The sequence below is a fragment of the Pseudophryne corroboree genome, chromosome 2 (genome assembly GCF_028390025.1).
Source record: "Pseudophryne corroboree isolate aPseCor3 chromosome 2, aPseCor3.hap2, whole genome shotgun sequence".
In the NCBI taxonomy this organism is placed as follows: Eukaryota; Metazoa; Chordata; class Amphibia; order Anura; family Myobatrachidae; genus Pseudophryne; species Pseudophryne corroboree.
Window position 1 is genome coordinate 591,605,115 of NC_086445.1, and position 26,331 is coordinate 591,631,445.

The 26,331-nt window shown below is 47.2% G+C and overlaps 1 protein-coding gene and 2 pseudogenes across 2 annotated transcripts in view; 2 read left to right on the forward strand and 1 right to left on the reverse strand.

The window, feature by feature from the left end:
- The first annotated feature begins 284 nt into the window (after positions 1-284).
- ZCCHC17 (zinc finger CCHC-type containing 17) overlaps positions 285-26,331 on the forward strand; it is an 85,005-nt gene continuing 58,958 nt past the window's right edge. Inside the window, exon 1 of one of the 2 annotated variants that reach the window (XM_063954591.1) lies at positions 285-428. The gene's annotated coding sequence lies outside the window, so the exon portion shown is untranslated. Of the gene's footprint in view, positions 429-479; positions 587-26,331 lie in introns of those variants that run through there. The other variant, XM_063954592.1, reaches the window with a different exon arrangement.
- On the reverse strand, positions 8,036-8,154 carry LOC135051563 (5S ribosomal RNA; annotated as a pseudogene).
- Positions 18,203-18,321, forward strand: LOC135051624 (5S ribosomal RNA; annotated as a pseudogene).

The window sequence follows — 26,331 nt, forward strand, 5'->3', positions numbered from 1 at the left end:
CTTTGCACGAAGGCAACATAGACACAACCAGTGTCTTATTTCAAAACTCTCCAACAGGTCCGTAAAGCAAAATCCAGGCAATATGTCAGATCATTCAGCACCCGGTCCCGCAGCAATCACTGGCTACGTAACATCACGTGGCTGCTGCTGCTGGCAACAATCCGGCCGCGCTGTTCCGGCAACAAGCCATTACGTGTTTAGCCTGCGCCTTCCAATGATTGGCTGACAGAATATTTATGACCAATCCGTAGAGGATGGAAAAAAAAAGCAAAAGGAGGGAGTTGATTGGTGTCTGGGCAGCGCTGCCATTGGTCCGGGAAGGGATGTATCCTATCCGCGTTGGTTACGGGCAGAGAGTGGCCGGCGTTCCGCTGTGATAGGGCAGCGTTATTTTAGGGGAGGAGATGCAACATGGCGACGTACACAAGGTAAGTACAAGTGGGAGAGTAGGGTGGTCATCTTACATATTTATACTGTAGTAGGACGGCTATGCAGCAAACTGGGGCTATTCTCTGAGAATTATGGAAGGTTCCTGCTGCTTACGACTCTGCCATTGTAGATGACGGCCATGTCTGCACAGTAATAGGTACAGCATACGAATCTAGACGGTACTCCAACATGACCCTCTCCAGGAGGGACAGAATGTTCTGTTCCTGGACTTTCCTCTTAAAGTATGATTTCCCTCACCTGTGCTGAAACACCTTTATTATCCAGTAACCTGTTCCACACAGGTGATTGCAATCATACATTAAGAAGAAAGTCCAGAAGCAGAGCATTGTGTCCCTCCTGGAGAGGGTCATGTTTGGAGGTATGGGTACAGTCTCTGTATAGCCGCTCATAGCCCGTATTTTAAATAGCTGGCACTGTAACCATAATCACATGCCCGGCCATACTGTATTTCCATGTTATGTCACATGCATTCCTTTTGCTCCTGCGTTAACCTTGCCTCCCAGGCATGCTGCATAATTTCTGATAAGGTAGGCAATATCGGGCCACAAAGGGTAGATGCTAGAATCAAGTGGCCTAAATGGTCTATGGCGCCAGGGAGAGGGGTCAATTTACCAGGGGCGGAGCTAGGCCAGCGGGACAGTTCTTCTACTATCCAGGCCACCAACTACTACTTTTAGTAACCCGCCGAGCCCGAAGCGTGGCGAGCAAACATTTCGGGTACCCTGTTTGGCCATGGCTCCTCCCCCTGGTGATGTGGCTCCTCCCCTGGTCAGTGATCGCGCTGAGCCCCAAAAAAAGTGGATCCCAGGGACTCCTCACTTTTAAAAATTGGGGTCCTACTGGTCCTTTTCTGGGTCACATCGGAATGAAGGTTCTTATTAATTTAATCTTGTTGCAAGGTGGGGGGGGATGGGGTGACAGTGCTGCTGGGCTGTGTAGCATGCAGGACACCTTGTACCAGAGCTGTAACTAGGCATTTTGGTGCCCCTTGGCAGAAAGTGAATTGGTTCTCCACCTCCTAGAGTCCTAAGTATAGGGAGTGCGCGCCGAAGGCGCGTGCAAAAAGTAGGGGCGTGGCTTAATGGAGAAGGGGTATGGCCACATAATAGTACCAACTCACATTATACCACACAGTAGTGCCGCTTATACACATTGCACCAGGTAGAACCTCTTATACACATTGCACCAGGTAGAACCTCTTATACACATTGCGCCAGGTAGAACCTCCTATACACACTGCGCCAGGTAGAGCACGTTATACATATTGCTCCAGGTAGAGCACGTTATTAGCGCCAGGTAGAGCACGTTATAAACACTGCGCCAGGTAGAGCACGTTACACACACTGCGCCAGGTAGAGCACATTATACTTATTGGGGGTAATTCCAAGTTGATCGCAGCAGGAAATTTTTTAGCAGTTGGGCAAAACCATGTGCACTGCAGGTGTGGCAGATATAACATTTGCAGAGAGAGTTAGATTTGGGTGGGTTATTTTATTTCTGTGCAGGGTAAATACTGGCTGCTTTATTTTTACACTGCAAATTAGATTGCAGATTGAACACACCACACCCAAATCTAACTCTATCTGCACATTTTATATCTGCCTCCCCTGCAGTGCACATGGTTTTGCCCAATTGCTAACAGAATTCCTGCTGCGATCAACTTGGAATTACCCCCATTGCTCCAGGTAGAGCACGTTATACATATTGCTCCAGGCAGAGCACGTTATTAGCGCCAGGCAGAGCACGTTATTAGCGCCAGGCAGAGCACGTTATTAGCGCCAGGCAGAGCACGTTATTAGCGCCAGGCAGAGCACGTTATTAGCGCCAGGCAGAACACGTTATTAGCGCCAGGCAGAGCACGTTATTAGCGCCAGGCAGAGCACGTTATACACTTAGCGCCAGGCAGAGCATATTATACATATTGCACCAGGTAGAGCACGTTATACACACTGCGCCAGGTAGAGCACGTTATACACACTGCGCCAGGTAGAGCACGCTACACATACTGCGCCAGGTAGAGCACGTTACACACACTGCGCCAGGTAGAGCACGTTACACACACTGCGCCAGGTAGAGCACGTTACACACACTGCGCCAGGTAGAGCACGTTACACACACTGCGCCAGGTAGAGCACGTTACACACACTGCGCCAGGTAGAGCACGTTACACACACTGCGCCAGGTAGAGCACGTTACACACACTGCGCCAGGTAGAGCACGTTACACACACTGCGCCAGGTAGAGCACGTTACACACACTGCGCCAGGTAGAGCACGTTACACACACTGCGCCAGGTAGAGCACGTTATTAGCGCCTGGCAGAGCACGTTATTAGCGCCAGGCAGAGCACGTTATACACTTGGCGCCAGGCAGAGCATATTATACACACTGCACCAGGTAGAGCACGTTACACACACTGCGCCAGGTAGAGCACGTTACACACACTGCGCCAGGTAGAGCACGTTACACACACTGCGCCAGGTAGAGCACGTTACACACACTGCGCCAGGTAGAGCACGTTACACACACTGCGCCAGGTAGAGCACGTTACACACACTGCGCCAGGTAGAGCACGTTACACACACTGCGCCAGGTAGAGCACGTTATTAGCGCCAGGCAGAGCACGTTATACACTTAGCGCCAGGCAGAGCATATTATACATATTGCAGCAAGTAGAGCACGTTATACACACTGCACCAGGTAAAGGGGCAGAGATATAGGGGTGTGAGGAGGTAACACTGGGCTGAGTTGGGGAGGGGAATCAATGTGTCTGGACTGACAGGGGGGATCTAGATGGGAGGGCAGTGAGATGGCACAGTGGACTAGTTGGGGAGGGAAGGTGTAAACACTGGGCTGGCAGGGTCAGTAATGGTGGGGGGACACTGGTCTGGCAGACACTGTTAAGGCAGCATTAGCCTGCTGCTGTTCAGTTTCTGCCTGGCCCCGCAGACTGGCTCAGCTAAATTACCTCTGCACTGCCAGCTCTGTGCAGGGATCTGTTCACAGGTGGCGGGTCCGACTTGCTTCATCGCTCTACTGGGTGATGTCATCTGGCGGCGTCTCCGACACCTCCCGTATCATCTGTAATCTAGCGGCTCCCCCCCTCCCGTGGACTAGTACAGCCAGGGAGAGGGTGACAAGTGTGGATCAAGCCCCGGAGCGCCGCGCTGCAGCTTCCCGTCAGTTCTCTCAGCGTGTTACTGTCTGACTCCCGGCACCGCTTCTTCCCGCCCAGCAGCAGCCGCCGCTGACTTCTGACCAATAAGGTCAGAGAAAAGTGAGCTAGTGACCAATCAAGCGTCAGAGAGCAATTTCAACGGAGCGCGTCCCCGGGGACCCGCCCATTCTTAAAAAGTGAGTCCCCAGTCCGCATTTTGGGGTAATAAACGCGCTATAGCGCATTTTTGCGATCACTGCCTGGTGACGTCAGAGGTCCCTTACCCAACTTGGATTTAGAACTAACTGCCACACAGCCGATAATTTGTCTGATATTCCCTGTCTTGCTGCACAATGTTTGTCGGTAAAGATGAGCATTTGTCATTCTGAAAATGAGACTTAAGGGGGTACATACGTAGCGATTTTTACTTGATTTCTAAGCAATCTGACTAGATTTCTTAGAGATTAACCACACATTGCTCCGTGTGTATGCCCCGTAGTGATAGCGATGCATGGCCCAGTGTGTCGCTATCACCGGTGCTAGATTGGCTTGCATGCAGGCACAATATTGCTAGATTGCGAAGCTTTAATTGAGCCTTGCAGTTTAGTTAGGATCAGGCTAGCACACATTGCAGCATGTGTACAGACACCCGCTGCGATGTGTGCTAAGCCCACATCACGCTGAGCCCATATCGCTGCGTATGTACCCCCCTCCAAGGTGCCCACACACAGAGCGATGTTGGCAACGATCCGATCTTCCTAACGAGTTCCCTTGAACTCTTGAACACTCCTGGACAATCAATATTGTGCATACACACGGAACAATCGTACACCCGATCTAGGGCCATGGGACCTAATTCAGACTTGATTGCTGTGCTGCAAATTTGCAGATGTCTGTGATCAGATAGTCGCCACCCAGGGAGAGTGAAAACCCACCCCGTGCAAGTGTGCGAATGCATGTGTACGCCGTGCAAAAACTTCGCCAGGCAGCGGACATCTCCAAATCTATTTGTAGCTCACTCACCATTGAATGCTTTTTCCAGTCTGTGCAGTCTGCGCAGCTCAGTACAAACAGGCTGATCGGGTCCAGAGCTGACGTCGCACACCCACCCTTAAAATGCCCTGGAACTCCTGCGTATTTCCTGACACTCCCAGAAAACATCCAGTTACCACCCACAAACGCCCGCTTCCTGTCAATTATATTGCAAACGCCTTGCAATCAAAATTTTCGCACCATCCTGTCGCTGTTTGGCGTTGCGCCTGCGCATTGCGGTGCATGCGCAGTCATTCAATAATCAGACACTGTGCAATTTCGCACAACAGCGATCCGGTCTGAATCTGGCCAATAGATGGGTCGTTAGTAACTGCAAATTATTAACGATATATCGTTTAGTAGCCAAAAGCCTCACAATTCATCTTAAAGACTACTTGTAAATTAAATTAAGGGTGGTCGTTCGTCGTCCATGATATCGTTCATCGTGCCTGCACACGGAACGATGTGTGCCAAATTGTGAAAGACAGGCCGTGATCTTTTTACATTTAGAATGTGCTGGTGTGTACATTCCATTGTTATCATGCCCACACATGGACAGTTTTTAAACGATATGTCGTTCCAGTCGGTCGAAAGCGGCACCTTTAACGTCGCCTTTTGAAAGTCTCTTTTTTTTTTTTTTTTATGTTTTTATTGTGAGAAAGTTCTTAAAAATGTATAACCATGGAAAGAGACATGCAACATGATTGATAAACATACATGTAAGAAAAACGTATTCCTGGTAATACGATGAAATATGAGTGTACATCCAGATAAATATGTGACCAAGTATAATAGCTTGACAAGAAACTTTCTCATTTTCAGTATATGCAAAACTAAATGGTATAATCTGTATTTATATAAATGCGAAAGCCCTCAGTCACTGAGAGACTGACTCATCACTAATTCTCTTACGACCTGATATGTTAGGAAGCTGAAATATAACATAGGTATTCTGCGGTGGGAAATAGGAAAACTATGTAATTAGAATTTTAATAAACCTCCCCTAAGGTGTTGAACATGGGTTTGTCATAATTACGTCATTACTGATGCATGGCTTGTGTTGTGTGAACGATAACGCCCAAACGGACAATCGGATCACCATTTGGTTTGCACCACCAGTGTGTAGAATTTCATAAATTACAAAAAAATGCGAAAACCCTCACTCACTCACTCATCACAAATTCTCTTACTTCCCGATATGTTAGGAAGATGTAATTTAATATAGGTATTCTGCAGGTGGGTAATAGGAAAACTACTTAATTAGAATCTTAATAAACCTCCCCTAAGGGGTTGAACAGGGGGTTGACATAATGACGTCATTACCGATGCATGGTTTGCGTTGCTTGAATGATAACGCCCAAATGGACGATCAGATCAAAATTTGGATTGCACCTCCATTGTGTAAAATTTAATGAACTACAAAAATGGTCCTGTCACTTTTTACCGTTTCTGCTGCAGGTGCTCCTCGGGTATCGCCAAGAACCATGGATTAATATTTACTTACATTAAGATGTCTCAAATTTACATCTCTATAGATTTACCAAATTTCTCTTACATTCTAGAGGATACTGGGGTCCACAATAGTACCATGGGGTATAGACTGGTTCACTAGGAGCCTTGGGCACTTTAAGAAATCAATAGTGTGCACTGGCTTCTCCCTCTATGCCCCTCCTACCAGACTCCGTTTAAAAAAATGTGCCCAGATGAGCCGGTCACACTTAGGGTAGCTCCTGAAGAGTTATCTGCATTTATTTTCGGTTTGTTATTTTCAGGCAGGGCTAATAGGCACCAGCTTGCCTGCTTCGTGGGACTTAGGGGGGAGAACGGCCCAACTTCCTTAAGAGTTAATGGTCCAGTTTCTCCGCTGACAGGACGCTGAGCTCCTGAGGGAGTCATTCGCATGCCCCACCACGGCGAGCGTACCCTCCCGCAGCACGCCACCACCCCTAACAGAGCCAGAAGATAGAAGAGTGGTGAGTACAGCGCCGGCGTCCCAGTTAGTGGGTCGCTGGCGGGAATGGCGGCACAAGGGTTGGAGCGCAGCGCTGATGCCGACTGCGCTCCAGGGGGCTCAGTGAGGTCATACACTTCTGTGGGTCCCGCTGTAAGGGGCGCACTGAGCCGCCAAGAGTACCCTGACTAGTCGCATAACTATCAGAGGGTTTTAACCCTCTGTTAGTCACAATGCACCTCATGCCAGTATAAAAATGCGGGAAGCTGCGTGCCATTACGGGGGCGGGGCTTCACTATGAGCGGATCCAGCAGCTCACCAGTGCCATTTTCCCTTTGCAGCTTCTACAGGCAGGCATCACAGGGAAGCGCAGCTCCTCCACAAGGACTTCCTTGTCTCCTCAGCGGTACCAGAGAGCCTTAGGAGGGGGGGAGCAGTGTTAAAATACTAAGCCCTATTAAGGAGCTTAGTTTGCGACCCAGCTGAGTTTTACTTTAGCTAGTGGGGCGCTGTGTGGCTGGCTCCATCTTCTGTGTCTCCCTGTAGGCGCTGTGTGGGTTAAACTGTGTTTTACCATTCTGTGTGTGGGTGTGTATCCCTCCCGTTGTCATGTCTAGGGACTGCGTTTCTTGCACAGCAGAGTATCTGTCCTCCCCCGGAGACTCACTACCCTGTACTCAGGATAGTGCACATTCTCAGGCCAGTGGGGCTGAACCCCCATGGTTAGCTTCCAATATTTCTACTAAATTATCCCATACTGAGAAAGAGACGCAATTCTTAAGACAGTCTATGGATGACCTGATGAATAGAGATTCAGTTCCCATACCAGCGTCTCAGGCACCTACCATTTGTCCACAAAAGCCCAGCTCATGCAGGCTGATACTGATGACGATACTGTATACGTAAAGAGAAAAGTATGACTCTTGTTTGGGCGCACTCTTCGGTTAACTAGATATAAAGAAATAGTTCTAAAAATTGATTCAATCTTTATTTCAACTTTCTAAAATGCACTAAGAAGCAGAACTAACAAAAAGGTGTTGGGACAAGTATAGCTGTCCCTAGTGGGGAGAGAAATCTCCCAGGATGGGAAAAAATGTTCAGATCTCAGTTATGCCTGGATAACAGCATATCGGAAGGTGGCTACATGTTAAGCTGCTTCCGTCTGCTCAAGATCTGTACAAACTGTGTTTGTATTAATGCAGCCCTGAGAAGGGTTAATTCGTTAGTGAGAGAACCCAAACACTGAATGACAATTCTATTAGGCGCCACTGTTGTATTGATGTAGCCCTAAATTGGGTTAATTCGTGCGTGGGAGGACCCAAACATTGAATAATGGTTTTCTTGCACACCACTGTCTGGGTAAAAGGAGAAAGAGTAAATAAGGAAGAGAATAAGGCGTAAGTGGTGATACTGCTGTTGGTGTGGGTTTTCACAGGAAAGGGAGTCTTCCTACTTCACTGGGTATTCCCTAGTGGTCGCCCATCTTGGTACTAACTCAGCCCACCTAGGTTTAGCTTCCAAGATCGGACGAGATTGGGCGTGAACGTAGGGGTATGGTCGTAGGAATGTAATCCTATGACACCAATGAGTGCACTGAATAGGAGGATTGATTCCTCCTAGGAATCGGAATGCTAGGAATGCATAGGGAAGGAGAAAGATGAGGGCTAGATGAGTAGGTGTGAATCTGCTGTCCACGTTAGACTGGAGAAACGTGTCCCCTGGGGGACACGTACCCCAGAATCATGGATGAGAGTTCACAGAAGGAAGGAAAGTGGGGAAAATTAAGACAATGAGGACAAGTGGTTATCACAGGGCCGTAATGTTAGATTGAGTCCCTTTGGGTCACCTCTATTATTGGAAAATAATAGATCCAGGTTGAAAAAATGATAATAACAATGTAATTAATGTCCGCAACAGATTCACAGGAAGAATAGTACCGTTGAATCTAGGTGATGCAAGTTGCATAACAAATCACTGGATATGTCTGATACCTCTATTACATGCAGTTTTCAGCAATATCTAATGGATGAGGTTCTATCTAGTGCACCGTGCCTAGGCAGACACTGGTGATATTATCCGGAAGTCGTCTATGGACAGAAATGTGTGTGTATGTCCTATAGACCAATGTATGAGGCGGAGTGACTATCACCTATGCGAACATCGTTTCGGTGATATGTCCCCAAAGAAACAAAAAAGCATAATAAATACAGTTTGCAAAAACACTATGGCAGGCTACAAGGCGGGATTACATAACATCTGTAAAGTATTTTAAATGCAAGAGACAAAAGTGTTCCTGTAACCAAAGGTGGGCAAAAAATATATTAAAGAATAACCGTGGGTATTTTAAGCTCATTCACTGAAAAATATATATCTGAGAGTCTATCAAAGACTCTCCCAATAACCAACATATAGCATTTTTTTGCTGGAATGAAGAAACTGAGCTGTCACAGATAAGTAATGGATGTCGTTCATTCAGTTAGTAAGTGATCAGGGTGCCTGTACCTGGGGCTGGGCTGTCAAAGAAGCCCTGCCCCTGTCACAGGATTAGATCACAATGTACCCAACTGACAGCTACATATACATGCAATACAATTGGGCTGGAGCCACCAGCATATAAATAATTTCTAATATAAACAGGTATGAACTTTTTGAGTTAGGACAGGTACAATGAAATATTGAATAAGTATCAAATATCACCCAATCGGTTGTCAAATCGGTAAGGTGCCCATAAGGAACAGATGTAAGGTAGGTGGAGTGCCCGCTAGGAAAACGCGTTTCACCCGATTCCGGGCTTGTTCACTTCCATTCTGAGCTGCTTCTTGTCACGATCCGGGTATCTGGACGCCATTTCTTACCCATCAGATGCCTCCTAAGGCTGGCTCAGCGCTCCAGGACCGGTTCCCATCTGTTATCCTGATGTGCATATTCCCGCATCCTCTCCTGTCTCTCTGGACGCTGTCACAGTTACGCCTTATACATCTGGCATGGCGTCTCCCACGGCCTCCGCCGCCGTTCCTGAGCTTCTGCATTCAGAGTGGCGATTACGTCAGCCGCGGCCTCCGCTGTGTCCGCGTGGTTGGATGTGCACCTGTCAGCCTGGCGTCTCCTGTCTCCGGTGGCCGGCGCCGCCATTACTGTTTTCCAGACCACATGGATTACAAACCAAACTTCCCTCCAAGTGTCTGCATGGGCGCAGCCATCTTGGATTCTGTCATCTGATCATATTCTCCAATCTGCTGTCTGTATTATTAATTTGCATAATTGCCTAGCCAATGCCTTCCTTGCTGCAGGTATAAATAGGTTGTGCCTGAGCAAGGAAGGCGTCAGTGCTTTGGTTGTCAAACCTAGTTCCAGTTTGTCTCTCTTCTGTGAATGTCTTCCAGGTTCCAGCTCCTGTCTCCAGACTTCTGCTATAGAGACCCGCACCAGCATTCCATCTGCGGTGTAGCCTGACTCTCCGATCCATACTGGACTCACCTGTTTCCAGCTACAACATCACCTGCTTCCAGCTCAGCTTCCAGCAGTGTACAGCTTCTCTTAAAGGGCTGGTGTCCTTTCTGCAGTTTACCACTCTCCACCGGTATTATTATTTCTCCGCTCTCAAATTCTACATTTCATCTACATTGCATCGCTCGCAAGCTTTATTTATTATTTAACTGGTTCCAGCCAGTATCCACTCCGTGCCAACACCTGTCTGGTTCTAACCAGTACCCACAGCAGCATTTTATCTACAGCAGTCCAGCTTTCCCTGGAACACCAGCTGGTACGATCCTGGGCTTTCCTCATTGCTACAGTTGAGCCTGGTAAGGACTTTCCAACTTGCAGATAATAAGAACTGTCTCATACCACCAGAGCTCTGTGGCCCCTGCCACCCTGTAGTACCCAGGAACTGTATTATTATTTCCCTGCTGATTTTTATGTTACTTTTTACTGCTACTGTGATGCATGGAGTTTGTCATAAATAAATATCATTGACTTTTACTCAAGTTGTCGTGGTCACGCCTTCGGGGCGGTTTCTCTTCATGTTACTTACATGTCCAGGGGTCTGATACAACCTCCCAGGTTCCGGTACATCTCAGCCCCTACAACTGAGGCTGCCTTCCGTCAGCTCAGGCCCTCAGTTGTGACAGTAAGCACTGACCAAATGAATCCAACCGGAGACCAGGATCAAGCGGCCAGGCCGATGCAAGAACTGGCAGCCCGACTTGAACATCAGGAGGCTGCACAGGGCCACATCATCCGCTGTCTCCAGGATCTCTCTACTCTGCTGGATGGGATTCAGACAACTCTCCGTGGATCAGGCGCATCTGGGGCGTCAACCACAGTGACTCCAACTATAACCCCACCCACCTTACCCGTTTCTGCTCCACGTCTTCATCTTCCAACGCCAGCAAAATTTGATGGATCTCCAAGATTCTGCAGGGGATTTCTCAACCAGTGTGAGATTCAGTTTGAGCTACAACCTGGCAATTTTCCCAGTGACCGTACAAAAATTGCCTACATCATCTCACTTCTCAGTGGCTCAGCCCTTGACTGGGCATCACCGTTATGGGAGAGGTCCGACACCCTGCTATCTTCTTACACTGCATTCGTGTCAACATTCAGGCGCATCTTCGACGAGCCAGGCCGGGTAACTTCAGCTTCGTCTGAGATTCTCCGTTTACGCCAGGGATCACATACTGTAGGACAATATCTTATACAGTTCCAGATCCTGGCATCTGAACTGGCATGGAACGACGAGGCCCTGTATGCTGCATTCTGGCATGGTTTATCCGAGCGTATTAAAGATGAGTTAGCTACCAGAGACTTACCCTCCAAGTTAGATGAGCTAATCTCACTTTGTACGAAAGTTGACTTACGTTTCAGAGAGAGAGCAACTGAGCGTGGAAGATCATCTGCTCCAAAATCTTCTGCTCCTCCTCCTCGCCAACTGTCACCAACTAAAGATGAACCCATGCAAATTGGCCGTTCCCGTTTAACTCCTGCTGAGCGCCGAAGACGTCTCTCTGAGTCTCTCTGTCTGTATTGTGCAGCTCCGTCTCACACTATTAATGCCTGTCCCAAACGTCCGGGAAAACTCCAAATCCTAGCTCGCCAAGGAGAGGGCCGGCTAGGAGTAATGATCTCCTCTCCATCTCCTCAAGATTGTAATCTCCCAGTCTCGCTTCAAGTTGCTCAACGTTACCAGAACGTCATTGCCCTCCTGGATTCCGGAGCAGCTGGGAACTTTATTACCGAAGCCTATGTTAAACGGTGGTCCCTACCCACCGAGAGACTTCCTTCCTCCTTTTCCTTAACTGCCGTGGATGGCAGTAAAATTTTTGATACAGTTATTGCTCTAAGGACTCTACCAGTTCGTCTGAGAGTGGGAGTTCTTCATTCCGAACTTATTTCACTTTTAGTGATTCCAAGAGCCACACATCCTGTGGTCCTGGGCCTTCCATGGCTCCGTCTTCACAATCCTACAATTGATTGGACGACTACGCAAATCCTGGCATGGGGTCCCTCCTGTGCTGAGACATGTTTGTTTAAAGTGTTGCCTGTCTGTTCTTCCTCCCCCAGGTCGTCTGATGTTCCACCTCCTCCATATCAAGATTTCACGGATGTGTTCAGTAAGGCTTCTGCTGATATCCTTCCTCCTCATAGAGAATGGGACTGCCCGATTGATCTCGTTCCAGGGAAGGTTCCACCTCGAGGCCGAACTTATCCGTTGTCTCTGCCCGAGACGCATTCTATGGAGGAATACATTAAAGAGAACCTAGCAAAGGGGTTCATTCGACCTTCTTCTTCTCCAGCCGGCGCAGGCTTCTTTTTTGTAAAAAAGAAAGATGGTGGTCTGCGGCCGTGCATCGACTACAGAGGTTTGAACGACATTACCATCAAGAACCGCTATCCTTTACCCCTGATTACTGAGCTCTTTGACAGAGTTAGCGGAGCTACCATCTTTACAAAGCTGGACTTGAGAGGTGCATGCAATCTCATCCGGATCCGTGAGGGTGACGAGTGGAAGACCGCATTTAACACCCGTGACGGACATTATGAGTACCTCGTCATGCCCTTCGGATTGAGCAATGCTCCAGCTGTCTTCCAGCATTTCGTCAATGAGATCTTCAGAGACATTCTATACCGTCATGTCGTGGTCTATCTAGATGATATCCTCATTTTTGCCAACAATTTAGAGGAACATCGTTGTTGGGTAAAGGAGGTTCTGTCCCGTCTCCGTGTCAATCATCTCTATTGCAAATTAGAGAAATGCGTCTTTGAAGTCAAGTCCATTCCGTTTCTAGGGTACATTGTGTCCGGTTCCGGACTAGAGATGGATCCTGAGAAACTACAAGCAATCCAGAATTGGCCGGTACCCTTAACCCTCAAAGGGGTCCAGAGGTTCTTAGGGTTCGCCAATTATTACCGAAAGTTTATACGAGACTTTTCCACCATTGTGGCGCCTATTACTGCTTTCACCAAGAAGGGTGCTAACCCGTCCAAGTGGTCTGAAGAAGCCATGCAAGCTTTTCATCTTTTAAAACAGAGGTTCATCTCTGCGCCTGTCCTGAAACAGCCTGACATCGACTCTCCTTTCATCTTAGAGGTGGATGCCTCCTCCGTTGGAGTAGGAGCGGTGTTATCTCAGAGGGCTAAAGATGGCCATTTACATCCTTGCAGTTTCTTCTCACGGAAGTTCTCCCCAGCGGAGCGCAACTATGCCATTGGCGACCAGGAGTTGCTAGCCATCAAGCTCGCTCTAGAGGAGTGGAGATATCTGTTGGAGGGAGCTTCTCATTCAATCACCATCCTTACAGACCACAAGAACCTTCTATATCTGAAAGGCGCACAATGTCTCAATCCTCGTCAGGCCAGATGGGCACTTTTCTTTTCCAGGTTCGACTTTAAACTCCAGTTCTGTCCGGGCTCTCAGAATCGCAAGGCCGATGCCCTTTCCCGCTCATGGGAGCAAGAAAATGAGTCAGAGTCTTCAGACAAGCATCCTATTATAAATCCGTTGGCATTCTCCACGGTAGGGATGGACTCTACGCCCCCATCAGGGAAAAGTTTTGTGAAGCCGACACTAAGGAAGAAGCTCATGCATTGGGCCCATGCTTCCCGCTTTGCCGGACATACAGGTATCCAAAAAACCCTGGAGTTTATCTCTAGGTCCTATTGGTGGCCAACTCTGAAAAAGGACGTTTTGGAGTTTATTGCATCTTGCCCAAAGTGTGCTCAACATAAAGTATCCCGCCAGTCGCCTGCGGGGCAACTGGTTCCACTATCTGTTCCCCGTCGACCATGGACCCGTTTGTCGATGGATTTTATTACAGATTTGCCCATGTGCAACAAGTTCAATACCATCTGGGTGGTAGTTGACCGGTTCACCAAGATGGCACACTTCATTCCTCTCACCGGTCTTCCGTCAGCTTCCAAGTTGGCTCAAGTATTCATACAAGAGATCTTCCGACTCCACGGTCTTCCAGAAGAAATTATCTCAGATCGAGGAGTTCAATTCACAGCCAAATTCTGGCGAAGTTTATGTCAAGTCCTCCAAGTCAAGCTAAAGTTTTCCACGGCTTACCATCCTCAGACCAATGGTCAGACTGAGAGGGTGAATCAGGACTTGGAGTCCTTCCTCCGCATCTATGTGTCCTCCTCTCAAGATGACTGGGTTCAATTACTTCCCTGGGCCGAGTTCTGTCATAACAACCAGTATCATTCTTCATCTTCTTCAACACCATTCTTCACCAACTTTGGATTCCACCCTAAAGTCCCTGAGTTCCAACCGCTTCCAGCAACTTCTGTTCCCGCAGTGGATATCACCTTGCATCAGTTTGCCCATATCTGGAAGAGCGTACGATCAGCTCTGCTCAAGGCATCGTTCAGGTACAAGAAGTTTGCGGATAAGAAGCGTCGAGCAGTTCCTGCTCTCAAGGTGGGTGATCGGGTATGGTTATCCACGAAGAATTTGAGGTTGAGAGTTCCCAGTATGAAGTTTGCACCTCGCTTCATCGGTCCTTTTAAAATTGATCAAGTCATCAATCCTGTTGCTTACAGACTCCAGTTACCTCCTTTCTTAAAAATACCCAGGACATTCCATGTTTCCCTGTTGAAACCGTTAATCTTGAATCGGTTTCATTCCTCACTTCCTCCAACTCCGAAAGTCCAAACTCAACGAGGCGTTGAGTATGAAGTGGCCAAGATCCTGGACTCACGTCACCGTTACGGTCGACTTCAGTATCTTATTGACTGGAAGGGTTATGGCCCTGAGGAACGTTCATGGACCAATGCTTCTGATGTCCATGCTCCTGCCTTGGTCCGGAGATTCCATTCCAAGTTTCCTCAAAAGCCAAAGAAGTGTCCTGGGGCCACTCCTAAAGGGGGGGGTGCTGTCACGATCCGGGTATCTGGACGCCATTTCTTACCCATCAGATGCCTCCTAAGGCTGGCTCAGCGCTCCAGGACCGGATCCCATCTGTTATCCTGATGTGCATATTCCCGCATCCTCTCCTGTCTCTCTGGACGCTGTCACAGTAACGCCTTATACATCTGGCATGGCGTCTCCCGCGGCCTCCGCCGCCGTTCCTGAGCTTCTGCATTCAGAGTGGCGGATTACGTCAGCCGCGGCCTCCGCTGTGTCCGCGTGGTTGGATGTGCACCTGTCAGCCTGGCGTCTCCTGTCTCCGGTGGCCGGCGCCGCCATTACTGTTTTCCAGACCACATGGATTACAAACCAAACTTCCCTCCAAGTGTCTGCATGGGCGCAGCCATCTTGGATTCTGTCATCTGATCATATTCACCAATCTGCTGTCTGTATTATTAATTTGCATAATTGCCTAGCCAATGCCTTCCTTGCTGCAGGTATAAATAGGTTGTGCCTGAGCAAGGAAGGCGTCAGTGCTTTGGTTGTCAAACCTAGTTCCAGTTTGTCTCTCTTCTGTGAATGTCTTCCAGGTTCCAGCTCCTGTCTCCAGACTTCTGCTATAGAGACCCGCACCAGCATTCCATCTGCGGTGTAGCCTGACTCTCCGATCCATACTGGACTCACCTGTTTCCAGCTACAACATCACCTGCTTCCAGCTCAGCTTCCAGCAGTGTACAGCTTCTCTTAAAGGGCCGGTGTCCTTTCTGCAGTTTACCACTCTCCACCGGTATTATTATTTCTCCGCTCTCAAATTCTACATTTCATCTACATTGCATCGCTCTCAAGCTTTATTTATTATTTAACTGGTTCCAGCCAGTATCCACTCCGTGCCAACACCTGTCTGGTTCTAACCAGTACCCACAGCAGCATTTTATCTACAGCAGTCCAGCTTTCCCTGGAACACCAGCTGGTACGATCCTGGGCTTTCCTCATTGCTACAGTTGAGCCTGGTAAGGACTTTCCAACTTGCAGATAATAAGAACTGTCTCATACCACCAGAGCTCTGTGGCCCCTGCCACCCTGTAGTACCCAGGAACTGTATTATTATTTCTCTGCTGATTTTTATGTTACTTTTTACTGCTACTGTGATGCATGGAGTTTGTCATAAATATCATTGACTTTTACTCAAGTTGTCGTGGTCACGCCTTCGGGCGGTTTCTCTTCATGTTACTTACATGTCCAGGGGTCTGATACAACCTCCCAGGTTCCGGTACATCTCAGCCCCTACAACTGAGGCTGCCTTCCGTCAGCTCAGGCCCTCAGTTGTGACACTTCTTAGTTGTGACAGAACTGGTTATTTATGGCCCCTGAAGGTTATTGTCAGCCAATGGCTGACCATGGGGGTGGGGTAAAAATAAACTTGGTCCAATTAAATGCCTATACGCATTGTGCATGCTACTAATATGCTGATTTTATAAATAGAAAGGGCGGAAGTGTGACTTCACACTTCCACCCTGGTAATGAATCACAGTATGGCCTAGGGAGGGATATAAACCTGTGTTATGATAAGCAAGCTGAAAACATTAAGGGGAGGGTGAGAATTAATCCTACCACGGGTAGTATCAACTTTACATGTGAAATCGCGGACATCCGTGTAGCTCCGGTCAGCCCGCTTAGGCTGACCGGAGCTACACGGATGTCCGCGATTTCACATGTAAAGTTGATACTACTCGTGGTAGGATTAATTCTCACCCTCCCCTTAATGTTTTCAGCTTGCTTATCATAACACAGGTTTATATCCCTCCCTAGGCCATACTGTGATTCATTACCAGGGCGGAAGTGTGAAGTCACACTTCCGCCCTTTCTATTTATAAAATTAGCATATTAGTAGCATGCACAATGCGTATAGGCATTTAATTGGACCAAGTTTATTTTTACCCTACCCCCATGGTCAGCCATTGGCTGACAATAACCTTCAGGGGCCATAAATAACCAGTTCTGTCACAACTAAGAAGCAGCTCAGAATGGAAGTGAACAAGCCCGGAATCGGGTGAAACGCGTTTTCCTAGCGGGCACTCCACCTACCTTACATCTGTTCCTTATGGGCACCTTACCGATTTGACAACCGATTGGGTGATATTTGATACTTATTCAATATTTCATTGTACCTGTCCTAACTCAAAAAGTTCATACCTGTTTATATTAGAAATTATTTATATGCTGGTGGCTCCAGCCCAATTGTATTGCATGTATATGTAGCTGTCAGTTGGGTACATTGTGATCTAATCCTGTGACAGGGGCAGGGCTTCTTTGACAGCCCAGCCCCAGGTACAGGCACCCTGATCACTTACTAACTGAATGAACGACATCCATTACTTATCTGTGATAGCTCAGTTTCTTCATTCCAGCAAAAAAATGCTATATGTTGGTTATTGGGAGAGTCTTTGATAGACTCTCAGATATATATTTTTCAGTGAATGAGCTTAAAATACCCACGGTTATTCTTTAATATATTTTTTGCCCACCTTTGGTTACAGGAACACTTTTGTCTCTTGCATTTAAATACTTTACAGATGTTATGTAATCCCGCCTTGTAGCCTGCCATAGTGTTTTTGCAAACTGTATGTATTATGCTTTTTTGTTTCTTTGGGGACATATCACCGAAACGATGTTCGCATAGGTGATAGTCACTCCGCCTCATACATTGGTCTATAGGACATACACACACATTTCTGTCCATAGACGACTTCCGGATAATATCACCAGTGTCTGCCTAGGCACGGTGCACTAGATAGAACCTCATCCATTAGATATTGCTGAAAACTGCATGTAATAGAGGTATCAGACATATCCAGTGATTTGTTATGCAACTTGCATCACCTAGATTCAACGGTACTATTCTTCCTGTGAATCTGTTGCGGACATTAATTACATTGTTATTATTTTTTCAACCTGGATCTATTATTTTCCAATAATAGAGGTGACCCAAAGGGACTCAATCTAACATTACGGCCCTGTGATAACCACTTGTCCTCATTGTCTTAATTTTTCCCACTTTCCTTCCTTCTGTGAACTCTCATCCATGATTCTGGGGTACGTGTCCCCCAGGGGACACGTTTCTCCAGTCTAACGTGGACAGCAGATTCACACCTACTCATCTAGCCCTCATCTTTCTCCTTCCCTATGCATTCCTAGCATTCCGATTCCTAGGAGGAATCAATCCTCCTATTCGGTGCACTCTCATTGGTGTCATAGGATTACATTCCTACGACCATACCCCTACGTTCACGCCCAATCTCGTCCGATCTTGGAAGCTAAACCTAGGTGGGCTGAGTTAGTACCTAGATGGGCGACCACTAGGGAATACCCAGTGAAGTAGGAAGACTCCCTTTCCTGTGAAAACCACACCGACAGCAGTATCACCACTTACGCCTTATTCTCTTCCTTATTTACTCTTTCTCCTTTTACCCAGACAGTGGTGTGCAAGAAAACCATTATTCAATGTTTGGGTCCTCCCACGCACGAATTAACCCAATTTAGGGCTACATCAATACAACAGTGGCGCCTAATAGAATTGTCATTCAGTGTTTGGGTTCTCCCACTCACGAATTAACCCTTCTCAGGGCTGCATTAATACAAACACAGTTTGTACAGATCTTGAGCAGACGGAAGCAGCTTAACATGTAGCCACCTTCCGATATGCTGTTATCCAGGCATAACTGAGATCTGAACATTTTTTCCCATCCTGGGAGATTTCTCTCCCCACTAGGGACAGCTATACTTGTCCCAACACCTTTTTGTTAGTTCTGCTTCTTAGTGCATTTTAGAAAGTTGAAATAAAGATTGAATCAATTTTTAGAACTATTTCTTTATATCTAGTTAACCGAAGAGTGCGCCCAAACAAGAGTCATACTTTTCTCTTTACGTATACAATGTTTTTCCCCCCATTTTTGACTCTGGGCGCACCGCCATACGGACGGATAGGAATTGCCTAAACTTCATTGTCCATCCCTGGTTTACATTATCACTTTTGTATTTTGAATCTAGGTCGGTGCAGGATCAAAAACCCTTCTCTGTGTACTGATGACGATACATCTGACCCAGAGGAGGGTGAAGTCGAGTGGTGGGGATGCTGTCCTGTCACAAGGAATACAGGCCCTGATGGAAGCTATCAGAAATGTCCTTCACATTCCTGACGGGGTGGCGGAGGTAGAGGAGGAATCTTATTTTAATATAAAAAATAAATCCCCAGCAACTTTTCCTGCATCAAAAGAATTGAATGCCCTGTTTGAAGAAACTTGGGCTAATCCTGACAAAAAGTTACAGATCACTAAAAGATTAATTACATCCTTTCCCTTTCCTCTCGAGGATAGGAAGAAATGGGATTGTGGATGCATCGGTGTCTAGGTCTCACTTGTTCCTGGGGCAGCATCCTTAAAGGACACTGCTGACCGCAAGATTGAGACCACTCTCAAATCTTTATACACTGCTGCAGGGGTGGCCCAGAGACCCACTATTGCTTGTGCATGGATCACTAAGGCCATTGCTAAGTGGTCAAGTAACCTAATTGACGAATTAGATTCCTTGCTCAGGGGGAAAATAATTTTACTCCTACAGGATATTCAAGACTCTGCTAACTTTATGGTGGAGGCCATAAAGGAAATTGGTTTGCTAAACGCACGCACCACTGCCATGGCAGTGTCAGCACGCAAGGGCTTGTGGGTACGCCAGTGGACTGCGGATTCCAGGAAAGGCCTGGAAAGCCTACCATTCACAAGAGAGGTCCTATTTGGAGATAACCTGGATAAGTGAATATCCAAGGCTACGGCCGGTAAGTCTACTTACCTTCCTTCCGCAGTACCTCCAGCCAGGAAACCCTACTCTGCTCCAACTCTGCAGTCCTTTCGGACCGCAAAATTTAAAGGCAAACCCAAGGGTTCTTCTGCAGCCTTCAAAAGCAATAATGGTACACCCAGAAAACGAGCAGCTTCAGGTTCTCAGGAACAGACCTCCAGATCTGCTTTCTCAAAGCCGTCAGCATGACGGTGGACCGCTCTGCCTGGAAGACAGGCAGGTGGGAGCCCGGTTCCATTATTTCAGTCACGTTTGGACAACATCTTGCCAAGATCCCTGGGTAAGGGACCTTATTACCCAGGGATACAGACTGGAGTTTCAAGACCTCCCACCTCCCAGATTCTTCAAATCAGGCTTACCAGCTTCTCCAGAAGCAAGTATGACTTTTACAGGCAGCCATTCACAAACGGGTACAGACTCAGGTCATTGTCCCAGTTATACCTCAACTAGAAAACAAGGGTTATTACTTCAACCTGTTTGTGGTTACGAAACCGGACGGTTCGGTAAGGCCCATTTTAAACCTCAAATCACTGAACCCGTACTTGCGGGTGTTCATGTTCAAGTTCAAGATGGAGTCTCTGAGAGTAGTGATCTCAGGTCTGGATGAAGGGGAATTTCTGGTGTCTCTGGACATCAAGGATGGATGCGTACCTTCATATTCTGATTTGGCCGCCTCATCAGGCTTGCACTTCAGGACTGTCACTACCAGTTCCAGGCCCTGCCATTTGGCCTCTTCACGGCACCGAGGGTGTTCACCAAGGTAATGGCGGAGATGATGTTTCTCCTCCGCAAACGAGTGAACATAATACTTTACCTGGACGACCTGCTGATCAAAACACCATCCAGGGAGAGGTTGTTGGACAGCATTGCCCTCTCAACTCGACTACTCCAGGATCAAGGGTGGATTCTGAACTATCGTGGAGGCTTCCATTCCTGGGGATGATACTGGATACGGAGGAACAGAAGGTATTCCTTCCGTTGGAAAAGACATTGGTAATCCAGTCGATGATGCGGGATGTTCTAAAACCAACCCAGATATCTATGCATTCGCCTTCTGGGGAAGATGGTCGCATTTTACGAGTCTCTGCAGTACGGAAGGTTTCATGCAAGGCCCTTCCAGCTGGATCTGTTGGACAAATCACCGGATCGCATCTTCACATGCACCAGAGGATACGTCTGTCACCAAAAGCCAGGATTTCTCTTCTGTGGTGGCTTCAGACTTCTCACCTGACCGAGGGTCGGAGGTTCGGGATTCAAAATTGGATTATGCACTTTAAATTTCTTCAACTGGGTGTGCTGGCTGGGAATTTTATGTGTCTCCACTCTGCTCATAACAATGGCAGGCAAGGGACCAGTGAACAAGGCGTCACAGAAATAATTTGTCTGTGCGAAGTGTAACAAAAAGGCTCACACAGATGACTCCTCCCTATGTGAAGCATGTGCTTCAGAGTTTACATTAGTTAATCCGTCCCAAGATGCTAATTTTCCCCCCTGGGTGGTAGTGCTCACAGAAACCATTTCTCAATTACATACTGAGGTGGCTGCTTTACGGAAGACTCGCGAGACGATTACGGACTTTCCTCAACATGATGTTCCCTCTATTGCTATGGAACCGCCCTGGGTGACAGGGCTATCCAAGTCAGTTGAGGGTCTCGCAAAATGCTTGGACACGTCCAATAAACAGCCACAGACGGTGGCTAAGGCTGAAAAGCGTCCAGTACCATTACTTCTGCAGTCCGATGAATCAGAACTTCTCTCCCAGGACGAAGCTGAAGAAGACTAACGGGAATTGGGCGAGATTGCTGAAGCGGACTATGAAGTTTCTCCGGAATCTTCCCAAGGGTTCGAATCCTTTTTTTTTTTTTTTTGCAATAAAACAGGTTTTGAACTTCTCCGAAACTACTGCACCGGATTCGCCAGATACTGCCTTATTTGGTAGAAAACAGCGATCATCAGTCACTTATCTTTGCAAAAAAGCTGGATGATCAGCTGACAGAGGCATGGAAAAACCCAGACAACCTGTTTCAAATGCCTAAAAGATTCCTCAGTAGTTGCCCGTTTCCATCGTCCATGACAGATAAGTGAGAAAAGTCAACTCGGGTGGACTCCTCTCTCTCCAGGCTTTCAAAGAAGGCGGCATTACCTGTTCCGGGTGCAACTTCTTTGAAAGACCCATCTGAACGGAAACTGGACACCATGCTGAAATCCATTTATTCGGCCGCAGGTGTATCCCTTCGACCAACCTTGGTGAGCTCTTGGCTGAACAAAGCAGTGGAGCATTGGGCCACTAAGTTAATTACGGATTTACAAAATATAGTTCCGATTTGAAGTAGTTGTTATCCTAGCGGAACACATTAAGGAGTCAGCCATATATTTAGGGGAAGCGGCCAGAGATATCGGCCAGGTGAATTTGAGAATCTCCGCTTCGGCTATTGCTGCCAGAAGAGTGCATGGCAGGTAGATATGGAGTCCAAGAGAGCGGCAGAGGCACTGCTGTTTACAGGTGACATTCTTTTTGGAAAAGAACTGGATACATTAATTTCACAAGCTACCGGGAGAAGGGGGGGGGGTGTAAATCTACCTTTTTACTGGCCCTTCCACCACCGCCTAAACGCTCTTATTCCAGAATATCTTTTCGGTCTTTTCGTCCCACTCAATCTTTTAGAGCACTTGGCAGAAATTCATCCTTGCGAGGCAGATGTCGTGGCAAACAACCAGTCGTTGCTCGTCGTCAGGACTCAAAGCCTACAGAAAAGACCGTGGCATGACTGTTTCCCTTCCCACCAGGTATGGTGGGAGCGCGGCTTCGAAATTTTCAAGATGCCTGGTTCAAGATATCCGACAATGCGTGGATTCATAATATCATCTCCCAAGGGTACAAGTTAGATTTCAAAGTTTTACCGCCAAAGAAATATTTTACGACAAGTCTACCAATTCTTCTGGACAAACGGTTAGCCCTTCAAGGTGCAATACGGATCTTAGTGGAATCGGCAGTATTAATGCCGGTGCCACCGCTTTAGCGAAAGAAGGGTTATTATTCCAATCTTTTTGTAGTTCCAAAACCGTATGGAGCTGTAAGACCTATCCTGAACCTAAAATCATTGAATCAGTTTCTAACTTATTACCGGTTCAAGATGGAGTCACTCAACTCAGTGATTTCGTGCCTGGAACCCAAGGAGTTCATGATCTCTGGCTATTAAAGATGCGTATCTCCACATCCCGATCTGGGAACCTCACCAAGCGTTTCTCAGATTCACTATTCAACAGGATCATTTTCAGTTTAAAGCCTTGCCATTCAGACTGTCCACGGCACCCAGGGTGTTTTAACAAGGTCATGTCGGTGGTGATTGCTCACCTCAGGCCATTAGTAGTCACAATAATACCATACCTAGACGACCTCCTCCTCAAAGCTCCATCCGATCTTATTCTCCAGGAGCATGCTCTATTAACATACATTGTGTTAGTGGAGCACAGATGGATAATCAATTTTTCGAAAATCCAACCTCCAACCATCACAACGTATCCAGTTTCTTGGTGTGCTCTTAGACACTAGCGTGCAGAAAGTTATTTTCTGCCACAAGACAAAAACTAGCGTGCAGAAAGTTATTTTCTGCCACAAGACAAAGCTCTGAGTATAAGGAACCTGGTCCAAGCTGTCCTCAAACCACGATTGGTGTCAGTCCATTTATGCATCTGTTTGCTTGGAAAAATGGTAGCTGCCTTCGAAACTCTGGAGTTCGGCCGTTTTTTCATCCACGTCCTTTCCAGCTGGACCTGTTACATCAGTGGTCGGGGTCGCATCTACATCTTCAGCAGTTGGTTCGTCTGACTCTAGAGACACGAATTTCGCTTCTTTGTGCAGCTGGAACCACCAATCTCACTGTGGGAAGGCGTTTCGGAATATGGAACTGGACGCTCCTAATGACGGATGCCAGCCTCAGGGGATGGGGTGCGGTTGTGTTGGACTTCCATCTTCAGGGCCAAAGGAATCACTGTTGCCAATAAATGTGTTGGAACTGAGAGCGATCTACAATGCGCTGGTACAAGCTGCCCACATTGTTCGATCCAAGGCGATAAAGGTTCAATCGGACAACGTGACTGCTGTAGCGTACGTAAACAAACAGGGAGGAACTCTCAGTCGCCAGCCGATGCGAGAGGTGACATGCATCTTCCAGTGGGCAGAACACAACGCTGTAATTATCTTGGCGGTATTCATTCCAGGAGTAGACAATTGGGAAGCAGACTACCTCAGCCGCCACAATCTACATCCAGGAGAATGGGCACTTCACCCAGAGGTGTTCGATGCCCTAACACAATGCTGGGGGTGTTCAGAGGTGGATCACATGGCGTCCCGCCTCAATCATCAGCTTCCTCGATACAGCTCCAGAACACGGGATCCTCAAATGGAAGCTGTAGACGCTGTGGCCGTGACTTGGCCGTATGACCAAGTATGCGTGTTTCCTCCATTCCCTCTATTGTCTCGTATGTATTCTCAAGGGAATCAAAAGGGAGTCAATCACGGTGATTTTGGTGGCACCAGATTGGCCTCGTAGAGCTTGGTTTTCAGACCTATGCCTTCTGCTAGCAGACGATCCTTGGCCTCTCCCTCTGCGTCCAGATCTACTCCATCAAGGGCCCTTCGTGCATCCAGATTTACCACGGCTACGTTTAACGGGATGGCTCTTGAGGCAGACATCCTAAAACGCAAAGGGATTCCGGAAGGTGTGATTCCCACTATGTTGCGGGCACGAAAGCCTGTTACGGCAGCCCATTACCATCGCATCTGGCGGTCGTATATCTCTTGGTGTGACCGAAAAGTGTTTCAATTGGATTATTTTCGTCTCTCACGATTTTTGCTCTTTCTTCAGGCAGGTTTAGATTCCGGACTTCATCTGGGATCCCAGAAAGTTCAGGTATCTGCCTTTTTTATCAATTCCCCCCCCCCAGAGACACCTTGCGCGCTTACCAAATGTGCAAACTTTCCTACAAGGGGTCATATGGGTACAACCCCTATTTTTTTCCTCCTACAGCTCCTTGGGATTTAAATCTGATGCTGGATTATCTACAGTAACCCTGTTTTGAACTCTTGGAAGAAGCAGACCTTAAATATCTTACTTGGAAGACTCTTTCTGCTGGCCATAGCTTCAGCCAGAGAGTATCTGAATTAAGTGCCTTGTCTTGTAAACCTCCCTACTTAATTTTCCATCATAATAGGGCAGTGTTGAGAACACATGCCTCTTTTCTTCCCAAGGTTGTGTTGGCTTTTCATATCAATCAGCCTATTGTGGTACCATCCTTGCAGGAGGATTCTGGGACACCTTCTTATTTGGATGTGATGAGAACGTTGAAGATCTACGTGAAACGAGCAGCACCGTTACGAAAGACTGATGCTTTATTCGTACTTTATGATCTCCCGCGTCTAGGGTGGCCTGCTACTAAGCAGACCTTGGCTCGCTGGATCTGGTTGACTATTCATCAGGCCTATCTACACCAATTTAGGCGACCTCCATTAACCTTTGCTGCCCACTCTACACGCTCAGTTGGGTCTTCATGGGCCGCTAGTAGGGGGGTGCTACTGTGTAGAGCAGCCACTTGGTCCAGTATTCATACATTTGCTAAATTCTACAAGTTTGATACTTTTGCGGCTTCGTCTTCACGGTTTAGCCGTCTTGTTTTGCAAGTTCCCCAGCAATCTCCCACCCAGGGGGGAAACTTTGGGATGTCCCCACAGTCTTGAAGTTGTGCCAGTGTCCCCAGTGGCTGACAGAAAAAGGGGGATTTTGGTACTTACCGATAAATCCCTTTTTCGGAAGCCATAGGGGACACTGGCCGCCCGTCGCTTATCTCTTTCCTTCCTTGTTGTTCTGTTGTGTTTAATTGTTATATGTCCTCTTCCCTCGTCTAGTTTCTGTTCTCTTGTTCCTGTCTCCTCTCGACTAATTCATAACTGAGGGATGATGGGGGATAGAGGGGGAGGAGCCTGTTTCACTTCTTAGATTATTTAAAGTGCCAGCTCCCTGTAAGCCACCATCATCACCCCACAGTCTTGTGCCAGTGTCCCCTATAGCTTCCGAAAAAAGGATTTATCGGTAAGTACCAAAACTCCCGTGCGAAGAACGAGTAAAACAGCTAAACATAAACATAAAACATAAGCAGTGAGATAGAACACAGGTCAATTTTAAACAGGTGTCAGGTTGGAATACATCAGTGACAATGTAATAAACGTGTCATCATAGAATAAACAATTTAAAAAAGGTTTCAGTCAACTATAATAAGTAATGTTTAGGTGCATAAGAGAGTATATTGAGTAAGCAGTCTTGAATACAGTTAACCACTAGAGGGCGCATATGTATAATACAATCACAGCTATGTAATACAGGAGTAATAAACAGTATTAAAACCGTAAAGATAGATAAACGAGGCAACGTATCTCCAGCAGTAGATGCTGTCCACAGTCACAGTCCTACAACAAAATAATATGTATATATAAAACTAAATTCAATTCTGTGACAGAGAATCACAGAAGAAAGAGAACTGG